Raw genomic sequence first — 14523 nt, forward strand, 5'->3', positions numbered from 1 at the left:
AGTGCCAATTCTGACACAGCTAGTGGCAAAACCAGGCCCAAATGAGAAATGGTAGAGAGGCAATAACTGAAATTTCTCTCCCCACGGTGTGAACTGTTTAGCCGAGACTATGCAATATTGAAGATGAGGCTTGAGAAAGGCTGACATCATATACTCTATTACCATTCAACTTGCATGGGTTCTGAGGAACTAGACTGAAGCAACAGATGGTGGGAGGAGTCTGGAAGAAATCAGCTTAGAGAATTTCTCTCAAGAAAAAGTGGCAATGCATCGGTTTGGCATCAAGTCCTCCACTGCACCTAAGGACACATGTAAATCAGGGAATGAAGGCTTCAATATGGGTGGCTAAGTTGAGTGTTTCTCAGGAATGTGGGGGAAGAACCCAAGTACTGAAGCTAATCTCTCTAAAACGGTCTGGCCCTCAACCTTCCTCTTGTTTTTCTTTTCTTTTCCTCTGAGTAGGCACTGAAGAGGATCAGTCGGCGCAAAGACGGAAGGAAAACTACCCTTCACCACAAGCTTGTTCTCGCATTCTGCAAGAATCCTTGAACTAAAATTTTTACAGGTAAAATAATCACTTATCGGGTGGGGTACACCTAGACAGACTAGACACAAATCGTGTGGGTCTTGACAGAGTATCTTATGTCCACAAGTCTTGCAGTTTAAAACCTGGCTTGCCCTCCTTATCCATTTGTCAAATGCCAACAAACCACAAGTAATCGGTTACAATAAACCAATACTACTCTCTTACAGAAAACAAAGAAAAACACCAAACCTGATAACACCAGGCAAGATTTGCAATGTTACAGTCCAAAGTTGGGACAATGGCCCAAGATATGAGTGGGTAAGCAGGCGGATGGGAGAAAGAATCCTGAGAGAGGAAAAAGGAATAAAAATTACCAGAAAAGCACTAAAGAAGCCATGTGCTCAAAAATATCAATACAGTGCAGACATGGAAAAGTTCAATGTAGTTGTGCAATACAGTGGTAAAAACACACACTGATTGCATGAGCTGCATGGAGAAGTGTGTCTTAACAGAAGCAAAGAGATCTAGAGAAGACAGCAGGAGCACAAGATTACGGGTACAGTGGAGCTCCAATTATGAGGAGTTTACTTATTTATTTATTTAACATTTGTTGAAAGGGAAGTCCGACTAGGACAGAGCCTATTTTCAGCAGAGGCCAGGGAGAAATGCTCCAGATGCATGTCTTTGGAATGTGGGAGGAAACCCACGTAAATGCAGGAACAACATGCAGACTCCGCACAAAAGGCATCCCAGCCAAGAATCGAATCGGAGAACCTCTTCCTCACAACGTTAAGCATTGCACCACTGCACTGCCCAACCAAGTTGGTTGCTGTCACTAGAGGGCACCAAGGCACAGGCTGTTCCAATGTCTGAATACAACCACATAAATGATTGTAATTTGGACTCCATACTCATTTCCAGCAATTCCTGTGAATAACTTGTTTACTTTTCTTAAAAGACGTCTTACTTAACTGATTTCTATATCCCATTACTGGGATAATGTCATAAGAAATATTTTGGTTATTTTATTAGAAAGAACAGTTTGCAAGGCACATTCACACTGACAATGCTATTTGCAAAAAAATAAGTTATGTACTTACCATAACGCTCCATGTTTGTAGTCCATCTCGCCTATAATCTTGCTGGATGGGTTCGGAGCAGATATTCGGCTTCGACTCGGCCTATACTAAAGCCCGAGAGCTTTTTACTGGCTCGAGGCTAGCCTCTATCCCATGGTGCCTCATGGCAATTCCCCAGATCTAGTTTGCAAGAAAGTAATAAATAACTATCAGGTAATAATAGTAAGACAGAATCTGTAAAAATACAGGAAGATATTAGAAACATAATTCATTCCAGGTGGACGGTAAACAGCAAAGTCAGGCAGCCCCAAAAAGAGGTCCACTAGATCCCCCAGAAACGGGAAGGGGGTTGGAGGGAGGGACGCAAGAATATAGGGGAGATGGACTACAAACATGGAACGTTATGGTAAGTACATAACTTCTTTATGTTGTGTAGTCCTATCTCACCGTAATTCTTGCTGGATGGGACAGCGTCCCTAGCACCTTTATCCCGGGTGGCTCAAGCGAAGAGACTCTTCAGCATAGAGGACCCAAAGGATGACCTGTCCCGGGAGGCCAAATCCAATTTGTAACGAGTGACAAATGTATGTGGTCTCACCCAAGTAGCTGCTGCACAGATAGTATCAATTGGGAGCCTAGATCTAAAGGCGCATGAAGTAGCTACAGCCCTAGTAGAGTGACCTTTAGCTTTGACCGGTAATTGTCTACCAGTTTGTTGATAAGCAAAGGATATGCAATCCAAAAGCCATTTTGAAAGAGTAATTTTTGAAACTGGTAAGCCTTTCCTTTTGTCAGAAAAGGAAACAAAAAGTTGATCATATTTCCTGAATTCTTCGGTCCTGTGTATATAGAATCTGATTATCCTGTGGACATCTAGTTGGTGAAGTCTATACTCTGCTTTATTAGAGTGGTTTGGAAAAAACACAGGTAGCTCAATGGTAATATTCAGGTTGTGTTCTGAGCATACCTTAGGGAGAAAGGAAAGGTTTGCCTTAAGAGACTCTATCCTTGTGAAAGATAATGTAAGGAGATCGAATAGTTAGAGCTTGAAGTTCAGAGACTCTCCTAGCCGATGTTATAGCTACCAAGAACAGTTTTTTCCATGATAACAACTTTAAGTCTGACGATGAGGATGGTTCAAAGGGTGCAGACATCAAAGATGAGAGGACTAAATTTAAGTCCCAGGGTTCTAAAGGTTGTTTTATTGGGGGCCTAAGAAGAAAGTACAGTTTTGTACCTACCATAAATGTAGATGTTCGAGTGTTCACCCTGCTGCAGTCATCACACTTGGGTTATCCTGCCGTCAGGCGGTCCCGCAGTTGGCCCGAATTCCAAAGTCTTGGTCCGGCGTCGGTTGCTGTCGCTTCTTCCCTGACGTCAGTGCGCCAGGGGTATACAAGAGGCATCCAATGCCATTTTCTTCATTTTTTCTTGCCCCAGATGTCAGGTGCCCCCAATAGGTAGGCAAAATACATATATATATATATATATATATATATATATATATGTATACATATATATATATACATATAGCAGATTAAAAAAAAAGTATCTGCTTTTATTGTATTTGTGTTTCTTCCTACTTTATTTTGCTTTTGTGTCATCTTAAAAGTACTCAATTGTATTTATTACTGCTTGGTGTAACTCATTCTAAGCCTTTTAGTTTAAGCACTTGGGCTTCAGACCAGTTGCTTTACATTAAGAAGGTTTGTGGTCTGCACTGTAGTGGCAGAACAGGCAGCTTACATCCTTCTAAGTTGGGAACTGCTGATTGAGGGCTCAGTGTCTGTTATTCTAAAAGTCTATTAATTCTGATTTAAGCACTTGGGCTTCAGGCCACTTATTTTACATTAAGAGGGTTCGTGGTCTGCACCTCTTGTGGGAGGAGAGGCTGGACTCTGCCCTTCTGAGCTGGGAATTTCTGGTTAAAGGCTTATAGTGCCTGCATATTTGAACTGCTTCTTACTGAAATTGGTACACCTTGTTTGCTGTAGCATAGACTAGATCCAGGCCTGCTGAATCTAGCTTTGTTTGTATGCTTGTTGTTTGTTTGCTTGTTATTTCCCTGAAACGCTAATTCCACCTAAAACGTGGCTTTTCAGCGGTTCTGTGGATCCCTGGTGATATCTGCATTGCTTACTGTACTTATTTCCTTGTTTCACTTGAAAGAAAGTTACTGTTTGTCGTTTTTGCATTTAAGTTACGTGTAACACATTGCATTTAAGTTAAATGGCACTTGCTCACTAAGTCAGCACTAAAAAATTAAAAGCACTACACCCTCACAAACTCCACTCGAGTACCTTGTTCCCCCCATTGGCCCTTTATTCAATTATAAAGGAATTCCCAATACTATTCTAGCATGTCCAAAGGTCAGTTGTCAATCTCCTCTCCGGTCCAGCTGGTGAATCTGGGAATCTTGAGGCAATGTTACAACTGCCTCATGTACACAAACAACCCTCTCCTCCTCCCAACAAATTCCAACACATGTGAAAAATACAATCATATAGCCAAACTGGAGGATAAGCTCTCTCAACTCAGTACTGGCGTAACCAGTCAGGAGGAGAAGGAAACCACACTCATTACAATTCCAGTCTCATAGACCTACGACGACAGCAAACCAAACACATAAACACACAAAAACATACTCGGAGGCTCTAAATAAAAATCTGCCTAAGCAGCAGAGACCTCCAAAGCAGACACCCAAGCAACCGCTACCCCAAAACAAAACAAGTGCAACACATAGCTCACAAAGCCAGTGTGCTGAACAGTCACAGCCCTTAAGGCTAAACAACACACCTGATACACTTGTAATAGGTGACTCTAGCGTCCGGCACACTGACGTCCCGCTCACCAGGCTGAACAAGGAGAAGGTCACGGTGAGCTGCCTGTCAGGCACTAGGATCCGCCACATAACACAAGCACTCAGGTCCAAGGCAAGTACAAATATGATTCAGTCATTATCCATGCTGGTGTGAATGACCTGAGACGTATCTCCCTGGACTACATGAAGAGAGACATACAGGAGCTCTCTGAGCATGTAGCTCAGGCCTGTATGACCCTGACCTTGAGTAGCATCTTACCCTTACCAAGAATGATGCCACAATATGAAGACAAGATGATCAATTTCAACAATTGGCTTAAGTATTGGTGTCATTCAAAGGGGATCCAATGCCTGTCAGCCTGGGATGACATGCTCGACAGGCCACGATGCTTCGCTAGGGACAGCTTGCACCTGTCACCCCTGGGCTTTCGGATATTGGCAAAGGCTCTTGCTACCCCCATAGTGCCTTTTTTAGGCAAGGCTCAAAAGACAAACCCACCTCCCTAGGTATCACAAGGGATAAGAAACTAAGAGTAATGCTACTCAACGCCAGAAGTCTAAACCTCAAGATGCACGCACTCGAAACTCTCCTTAGCATGGAGAACATCGATATCTGTGCAGTAACAGAAACCTGGCTCAAGGCTCCCGAGAGCACCCCAGCACTACCAGGTTATACCTCATACCATGCTTTTCGGCCCCAAAACTTGGACCGAACCACAAAAGGAGGGGGGGTATCAATATTCGTCAAAGATACCCACACCTCCAGGTTGGTGGAAGAGCACGAAGCATCAGAGACTGTCCATGTGCAACTAACAGTGGGTAAAACTGCCTTCCAGTTTATAGCCTGCTACAGACCACCCTCCCAAACCCAGGAACCCCACTTGGCCTTCCTGAGAACACTGGAAAATATGAAGGTCTCTCCAAACACCATTATATTGGGCGACTTCAACTACCCAAACATAGACTGGGAGCATTACTCTAGCTCCAACACCCTAGCCCAAAGGTTCCTAGAATTTATAAACTCAAATGTTATGGAACAACTTGCTACCACTCCCACAAGAGGGGAAAGCATACTGGACCTGATCATCACCAGCATGGGGACTCTATGCTCCAGACCAGAAGTGTAGCCCTCACTGGTAAGATCAGACCATAAACTAATCTCACTGGATATTCACATCCCGACCCCATCCCCTGCCCAGAAAACCACAGTGAAAAACTTCTCTAAAGCAAATTTCACACTCCTCAAAACCGAGGTGGAATCCTTCAAAGCCCCCGGGCCTGTGGAAAATACAGCCCAGACCGCAGAATCCTTTATAAACGCATTCTACGAACACCTTCAGGAATGCATAGATCATGCAATCCCAAATAAAACCAAGACCCAATCCTCCAAAGGCAGACGTCCTGTCTGGTGGACCCCAGCCATAAACAAACTATACAATATATGGAGGAAACTACTACACGATAGAGCAAAATCCCAAAAAGGGAAGGCATCTCTTATCAGTATTAGCAAAAAACTACGGGCACTCATAAAATCCTCTAAGGCCAGCTTTGAGAGAAAAATTGCACAGGACACTAAGGATAATCACAAGGCTTTCTTTAGTTATGTTAGGAACCTGGGTGGGAATTTCCAGATATGCTCAGAATTAGTCCAAAATGACAAAAAATACACCAAACCCACAGACATTGCCAACATCCTAGCTGACAGGTTCAGCGCAAACATCTCCCCCCCCCCTCCCCACCAAAAGGGCAAATATCTATCCCAGCAGAGTGCTGCCTCCCTGACATCTTAGATGCTCAGGTAAGAGCCGCCCTCTCCAAAGCAAAAAACACAGCATCAATGGGACAAGACAGTGTCCCGGGCTGCATTCTACATGAACTCCAAGAAGAGCTAAACTCAAACATAAAACTACTGTTCAATCTCAGCCTCACTACAGGATATGTACCCAAAGAGTGGCGTACAGCAACAGTGGTCTGTCTCCACAAAGGTGGTGCCTCAACGGATCCTGGAAACTATCGCCCCATAAGCCTGACAAGCTTGGTCTGCAAAGCTATGGAAAGGATCATCATGGACCTCATAAATAAAGATATTGGGGACCTACAGACACTAGATCGTACCCAGTTCGGCTTTGTTAAGGGCAGATCCTGCCTCTTAAACCTGGTCGATTTCTTTGAAACAGTCACCAAGCCCACTGACGAGGGGAAGGTGGTCCACACATCCTACCTGGACCTCGCAAAAGCCTTCGATACAATACCTCACTCGGGCATTATAGATAAGCTCACCAGCTTAAATATAAACCCCTATGTCACTAGATGGGTTGCAAACTGGCTAAAGGACAGAACCCACATGGTTAGAATTGCTGGAGCCATGTCAGACTCCAAACCAGTTACAAGTGGCATCCCACAAGGCTCAGTCCTGGGACCTCTCTTGTTCGGTATATATTTCTCAGAGGTACAGGCCAACACGGAAGGACTGTGGCTGACCAAGTTCGCAGATGACTGCAAACTGAGTGCCATAATCGATTCTCCAGCCGACACAAGCATCCTCCAAAAGGGCCTCATAGAAACAGACAACTGGTGCCAGAGCCATTGCCTCAAGCTAAACGCCAAAAAGTGTATAGTCATCCCCTATGACAAAAACTAAGTGCCCACAAATTACCACATAGGTGGTAATCCATTAAGTACAGAAGTAATTAGGGACCTGGGGACCCAAGTTGATAGCAATCTCTCATTTGACAACCACGTGGCCAAAGTGGTTAGAAAAACATTTGATATAGCCCACCTAATCATGAAGGAATTCACATCTAGATCAGGGGTCATCGTGCCTCTTTACTCATCCCTCATCAGGCCCATAATTGAGTACAATGCCCCTTTTGGGATGTACCTTACCAGACACCTGCAGCAACTGGAAAGACCCAAAAGTACCTCACCAAGAGGATCAAAGGGCTCAAACAGATGCCATATGCTGCCCGGTTAAAGAAAATCCAGCTCTACACAGTGGCATACTGCCTGCTCAGAGGCGATCTGTGCCTGACGTATAAAGCCATGTCCAACCCGGAATTAATGGACATGCTGCACCTCAGAAAATCCAAATCCCATCGAGCTACTGCGAGAGACTTGAACCTCAGCACTGAAATAAATAGGACATGCTGGAGGGACAGATTCATAACCCAGAAGCTCCCTTCACTCTGGAATAAAATCCCAGTCCAGGTTAGGCAGAGTCCCTCATTGACTCTCTTCAAGAGGAATCTTGATGAGTGGATGGGAGATCGTAGGTTTACCCCGGTTATCACTTCTGTGTCACTGTTAGACAGAGGCACAGTATACTAACCTCGAAAAAGGGCACAGCAAAATTAATTTAAAATGGGTGGCGAAAGCCAAACACACTCTGGCTAGGCTTAGAAATGCCCTAGGGAAGATAGCCTAGTATGAACCTATGAACAATACCTTTAGGCACAAGCAAATACCCCACAGAGGTAGCATAGGATAGAGTGGTAGAGATAAGTTCAGCTAGTTCAGAGGGGATGGAGGGAGGGTAACCTAGACTGCGGCAGGCTGAACACTCGAACATCTACATTTATGGTAGGTACAAAACTGTACTATGTTCATCGTGTTACCCTGCTGCAGTCATCACACTTGGGTTGAATCCCAAAGCTAAGGATGGGAGGTGGAGTTAAACAGGGTTAGAAGAAGCTAGTAGGCCCTGCAAAACTGCAGTGGCAAAACCAGCTCTAGTCTTAGAATATAGAGGTAAGTGGTAGTGCCTGGTGAAGGTGTGCACTGAACTCCAAGTTGCAGCTTCCAGAATATCTTTGGTTGGCACTCCCCTGAGAAAGGCTGCTGATGTAGCTGTAGCCCTGGTGGAGTGGGACCTAATGTTAGCAGGTACAGGTTTCCCATGATGTGTGTAGCAAAAACGTATGCAATGCCATATCCATTTAGAAATGGTCTGTTTTGAGATAGCTTTTCCTTGTGATCCTGTAGCATAGGCTACAAAGAGCTGGTCAGTTTTTCTGAAAGCCTTAGTTTTATCCAAGTAGTAACGTAATTGCCTGTGAATGTCCAAAGAGTGCAGGAGTCTTTCTCCTTTGTTCTGGGGATTTGGGAAAAAGGTGGGTAAATGAATGGTTTGGTTTAGGGCCACACTGGATACCACCTTTGGCATAAAGGAAGGGTTAGTTCGTAGAGAGACTCTGTCTTGATGAAAAATGAGGACATGTTCCACTGCCATTAGTGCCTGTAGCTCTGAGACTCTTCTAGCTGAGGTTATTGCTAGTAGCAGGGCAGTTTTCCATGAAAGAAATTTTAAATCAGCTGTAAAAGCTGGTTCAAAGGGTGGCAGTGTAAGCTTTTCCAGAACAAAGTTGAAATCCCAAGTAGGTGTTGGTGCTCTCATTGGCGGTCTTATGTTCTTAGCCCCTCTGAGGTACTGCCTTAGGAGTGGATGTGAGAATAAAGGAGGATCCGTGTTGTAATGAGCTGAAATTGCGGAGGCGTGTATCTTAATAGATGAAAAGGAAAGTCCTTTGTGCAACATCTCAGTTAAATATTGTAGAATCTGAGGGATGTTTGGATCAAGGGGATTTTGGCATTTAGCCTGGTTCCAGGCGCAAAATCGTTTCCATTTGTCTGAATAGGTTTTCCTGGTGCTGGGCCTCCTGGCCTCCAGAATGACATCCATAACAGCTTTGGATAGAGGTGTTGGCTGGTTGTTTAGGTAATTTGCCATGCAGCCAGGTTTAAAGTCTTGAGCTGGCTGTGTAGAATCTGATTGTCTCGCTGGGTGAGCAGGTGAGGAATTTGTGGCAAAATCCATGGTGGGCTGTGGGCCATGTTCCTTAAAATTGGATTACCAATGCTGGCGTGGCCAGTCCGCTGCAACGAGTATCATTTGTGGCCTCTCTAATCTGACTTTCAGCAGTACCTTTGCTAGAAGAGGCAGTGGAGGGAAGGCATACACTGTTAATGTTTTCCAACTGAATGAGAGGGCGTCCACTATCCAAGCTAGTGGATGGAATGTCCTTGTGCAAAATTTTTGAAGTTGGTAGTTGTGGGGGCTTGCAAACAGATCTATGTCTGGGCGTCCCCATTTTTGTGCTATCGTTGCAAATACTTGTGGATCTAGTTTCCATTCGTGTGGATCCATGATGTTTCTGCTTAGGTCGTCTGCCAATGTGTTTTTCTTTCCTGGCAGGAATTGTGCTTGTAACTGAACCTGGTAAGACAGTGCAGTGTTCCACAAGATCATTGCTTGCCGGCATAGAGGGTAGGAATGTGTGCCCCCTTGCTTGTTTATGTACCACATTACTGTGGTATTGTCCGTCTTTATTAGTAGTTGTCCTGGGTGTAAAAGGTCCTTGAAAGCTGTTAGGGCATGCTGTACTGCTAGCATTTCCTTTTGATTGACATGTAGATGCCTCTGGTCTGTAGTGCATTTGCCCTGAATGCACTGTCCTGCCATGTGTGCTCCCCAGGCATAGTCCGATGTATCTGTTGTCATAGTTTGCCTGGCTGTGGGTAAGGTGAAAGGCTGACCCTTGTTGAGGTGACATGCTTGTGCCCACCATAGAAACTCCTGTTGAAGGCAGGGAATGAGTGGTATCATTGTTTCCAAGCTGTGGCTGTGCTGAGTCCATACACTTTTCAGGTACCATTGTAATTTCCTCATATGCAGTTTTGCAAATGGTATTAGTAGTATGCAAGATGCCATGAAACCAAAGGCCTGCAGAATTTTTCTTGCAGGGAGTTGGGTCTTTGTTGCCATTATTTTGAAATATTGAGTCAGCTGTTGTTTCTTGTCTGGCGTGAGATAAGCCATTTGGGCCGTTGTATTCAAGCTGGCACCCAGGAATATTATGTTTTGTGAGGGCACTAGTTTTGATTTCTTTTCGTTTACTGTGTATCCTAGGCAACTTAGAAGGTGTTTGACAAATGCCAGATGCTTTAAAAGAATGTCCTTGCTTTCTGCTTGAATAAGGCAGTCGTCCAGGTATGGGTACATTTGAATTCCTCTTTGTCTGCGGTATACAATTACTGGTGTCAGGCATTTTGTGAAGACCCTGGGTGCATTAGATAAGCCAAAGGGCAGTGCAGAGAATTGATAATGCGTTGAATCTGCAATGAAGCGGAGGTATCTTCTGCAATTTTGTCTGATAGGGACATGCAGGTATGCCTCCTTGAGGTCCAAAGTTACTAGCCAAGCATTCTTGCCCAGCATGAGAAGCTGCTGCTGTAGTGTTAGCATCTTGAATTTTGGTACTTGCAGATAAGTGCTCAGAATTGAAAGATCCAGAATGGGTCTCCATGCTTTGTCCTTTCTTGGGACTAGGAAGAGTCTTGAGTAAAATCCTTGTCCTTGCTCCTGTGTAGGTACCTGTTGAATGGCTCTCATGTCCATGAGGGCTGTAGTTTGTTTTTGTGCCTCTGCCCATTGATTTGGTGGCAGGTTTGGCATTCCTTTTATCCTTAGTAAGGTATGAAAGTGGAATCTGTATCCTTGAGAGACAATGTTTAGAACCCATTTGTCTTTTGTGATGATGTGCCAGTTGTCTGCAAAAAATGCAAATTTTCCTCCCAAGGGAGCTGCCAGGAGAGATTTGCTTGGTAGTTTGAGGATTGAGTCATTGTGTTTGTCTTCTGTTAGCTTGGGGCCTGTCTTCTCCTCCTTTCTGGGTAGCAGAACCCCATTGGCGAGGTTTGTAAGGGCCTTGAGACTGACCTCTGCCCCTTGGGCGTCTGTATTTGCCCCTCTGTGATCTATCAGAAGCTGGAAAGGACCATTTTTTTGTTGGCCAATTTCTGGTGAAACGAGGGGGTTGTACCTGCAAAACATCCTTGACCGTTTGCATAGACTTTGCCTTATCCTCCATTTTCTTAAAAACCTCTTCTGCTTTGACACCAAATAATACATCCTGCTGTAAAGGTGCATCCAATAATTTTGCTTTAACATGATCAGGAAGGGTTTGTTCTTTTAACCAAGCATGTCTACGTATGACAGAGCCAGTAACAGCTGCTCTACAGGAAGCTTCCAATGAATCAAATCCGCATTGTAAAGTATGTTTGCCCACCTGTTCAGTTGCATGCAACAGGTCCAGCATTTCCTTGAATTCACTGTTCAGAATATGTGCTAATTTTTTGTTTTAACTGAGACATTAGGAATTGCTGATATTTCAACATGTGAAACTGACAATTTAATGCCGTCATAGCCAGAGTTGCTGAGGTGTGTATTTTCTTTCCCCATCTATCTAGGGTTCTGGAATCCTTTTCAGAGGGCACAGGAGTTTTAGCCATAGAAGCTTTAGCTCCCTTAGGACCCTGGGAAATTGTTTCTGGGTCAGCCACAGGGCTTTTATAAAGGAATTTGTGTGAGTCAGGTACTCTAGTATCTGTCAGGTTTGGCTGGAGCAGGAGGTAGAGAGTCTGGATTTAAACTGGACTCCAAGTAAACATCAACCACAATATCTAAACCAGGAGGGATAGCAAGGGTTCTGTGCTGGGGTAGTAAAAGGAACTCTCGGAGCCTTTTCTTAGAATCAGAGTAGTCCTGGCCTTCCCAGTGGAAATGTTCCCTCATGGTATGTAAGGTTTCCCCAAAGGAGTAGTCTTCAGGGGGAGATGCTGAGGGAATAGAGTCTTCAGCATCAGAGTCTTCATAAGGTGGAAAGGTGCAATCCTGTTCCTCAGAAGAGTCTGAAGAAATTGAAACCTGGTCAGAGGAAACATAATCCTCCTCTTGTCTTGGTCTTTTATCAGGAGGGGGATGGGAACCCCTGATTAGGGTAATCAAATCTTCAGCCATTATAAGCATCTGTTTCTTAGGCATGGGGCCTTGAACTGTAGACTGATGTACAGTCTTCTTAGGTTTTAAAGGAGTTTTAAGCTTAGCATAAGATTTAAAGGTGTGTAGTCGGTCTGAAGACATCTTCTGCAACCGAAGGTGTTTCCACTGCACCGGGGTCTACCTCTGCTCCGGTGTCAGAAGATGGCTGCGTCGGCCTAGTAGGCTCCGCTTGGGAATCCGCAACTGTCTGGGGTTCCAGTTCTGCGGTCGTCAGGGGCTGCGTAGGCGCCTCACTGAAAACCGGAGAACCAGCGACAGGCCCAGCAGAGGCCTCGGAGTCTGGCTTGTTCCTAGGCTGCCTGCCCTTATCCCTGCGTTTTTTATGTATGCCGGTAGTCGGGTGCTTCGACGGCATGATATAATTAAATTTTCTACCAAAGTAATGCCGTATGAAGTCAAAACGGCGTTTGATAGTTCGTTTATTAAACCTAGCACAAAACCGACAACCTGTGACGTCGTGGTCTGGGTCTAGGCAAGGAATACAATAGGAATGGAAGTCCTTATGAGGTATTTGCTTCCCACAAGAAATGCAATTGTTAACTTTTTCTGACATCGGACTGATGCAAGAAAATGTTCCCCAATGGGGTACTTATCTTTATTGAAGACTTTGGATTGAAATTCAAATCGAAAATCTCAGGTGTCGGCCAACCGGCACTTGCTAACTTCTTCTGCTTCGGACAACGCGAGGCAAGAAAGACTGAAGAAAATGGCGTCGGATGCCTCTTATATACCCCTGGTGCACTGATGTCAGGGAAGAAGCGACAGCAACCGACGCCGGACCAAGACTTTGGAATTCGGGCCGACTGCGGGACCGCCTGACGGCAGGATAACCCAAGTGTGATGACTGCAGCAGGGTAACACGATGAACATCTCCTTTTAAGAAGGTTTTACAGAGGGAGTGTTGCATGACTGAATTTCCCATGAAACCAAAATGTAAACTGGAAATGGCAGCTAAATGAACTCTAACTGTAGCGGCTGCCGCTCCTTCATGAAACATTGTTGTTAGGAAGGATAAAATGGATTCTAAAGGAGCTGTATATGGATCTAAGCCCCGGTTCGTAGCCCAAAGGCAAAACCTTTTCCATTTGCTAGAATATAGTTTCTGAGTGGAAGGTTTATGGGATGAAATTAGGATGTGTTTGACCGTTGGGGGATAAGGGAATGCACCTGGCTATATGTGGAATTAGAGCAGCCATGCTGTCAATTTGAGGGTGTGGATGGAGGGGTGGAACTGTCCCGACTGATGAATCAGGAGATCTGGAGATGGATCCAAATCCATGGTTCCTCCAAAAGGTAGGGTCACAGGAAAGGAAACCAAACTTGTTGAGGCCAGTAAGGAGCAATGAGGATCAAGGAACTCCTCAACTGTTTTGCTTTCTGTATTACTTTGGGTATGAGTGGAAAGGGAGGAAAAGCATAGAGAAGTCCCGGGGGCCAATCGTGAACTAGAGCATCCCTGGGTGACATGCCCGGATGGGGAATAAGGGCAAAGTAGCTGCTGCATTTGGTATTCAGGTGAGTGGCAGACATATTGCAGCAATGCTGGCCCCATTTGCGAAAGATCTCTTTCGCAACCATTGGATTCAGGGACCACTCGTGAGGCATCAGAATTGCTCGGCTGAGTTTGTCCGCTATTACGTTGGATTTCCCTGGGATATGCGTTGTATCAGGAAGCGTTGAGTATCCATCACCCATTTCCAAACTCTTAAGGCTTCTCTGCAAAGCAGGTAAGACTTGGTTCCCCCTTGTTTGCTTATGTACCACACGACAGACATGTTGTCTGACTGAATCGCAATCGTTCCAGTGGGAAGGGAGCTGTGAACTGCTTGCAATGCATATAGCACCGCTCTCATCTCCAGAAAATTGATGTGCAAGTGGTTCTCGTGGTTTTGCCAAGTACCTTCGACTGTCTTTCCCAGATAATGCCCGCCCCCCCCCCCTATCTGGGAAGCGTCTGTGGTGAAAACTGCTTTCTCTTGGGGAGGAACAAGTGGATGATCTATGACAAGTTGTTTCGTGTGTAACCACAATGTCAGATCCCTTTTGCATGCGTTTATTAATATCTGGTGAGATAATGGAAGGTCTTGCATAGACCACTGTGCAAACAGCATTCACTGGAGAATTCTCATATGTAGGCGAACAAAAGGAACTAATAAGATGGCTGAAGCCATAATCCCTAGGACTTGAAGGACTACTCTGGCCTGGACTCTGTTTGTTTAATAAGGATCTGATCTGACTGCGTAGAGATTCCACTCTTTCC

The 14523-nt window shown here is 44.9% G+C and overlaps 1 protein-coding gene across 1 annotated transcript in view; it reads right to left on the minus strand.

Moving 5' to 3' along the window:
* The window catches only part of TASOR2 (transcription activation suppressor family member 2), a 2454942-nt gene that overhangs the window by 2151940 nt on the left and 288479 nt on the right, over window positions 1-14523 (minus strand). The window lies entirely within an intron of this gene.

The sequence above is a fragment of the Protopterus annectens genome, chromosome 11.part0 (genome assembly GCF_019279795.1).
Source record: "Protopterus annectens isolate FY-2018-M chromosome 11.part0, PAN1.0, whole genome shotgun sequence".
NCBI lineage: Eukaryota > Metazoa > Chordata > Ceratodontiformes > Protopteridae > Protopterus > Protopterus annectens.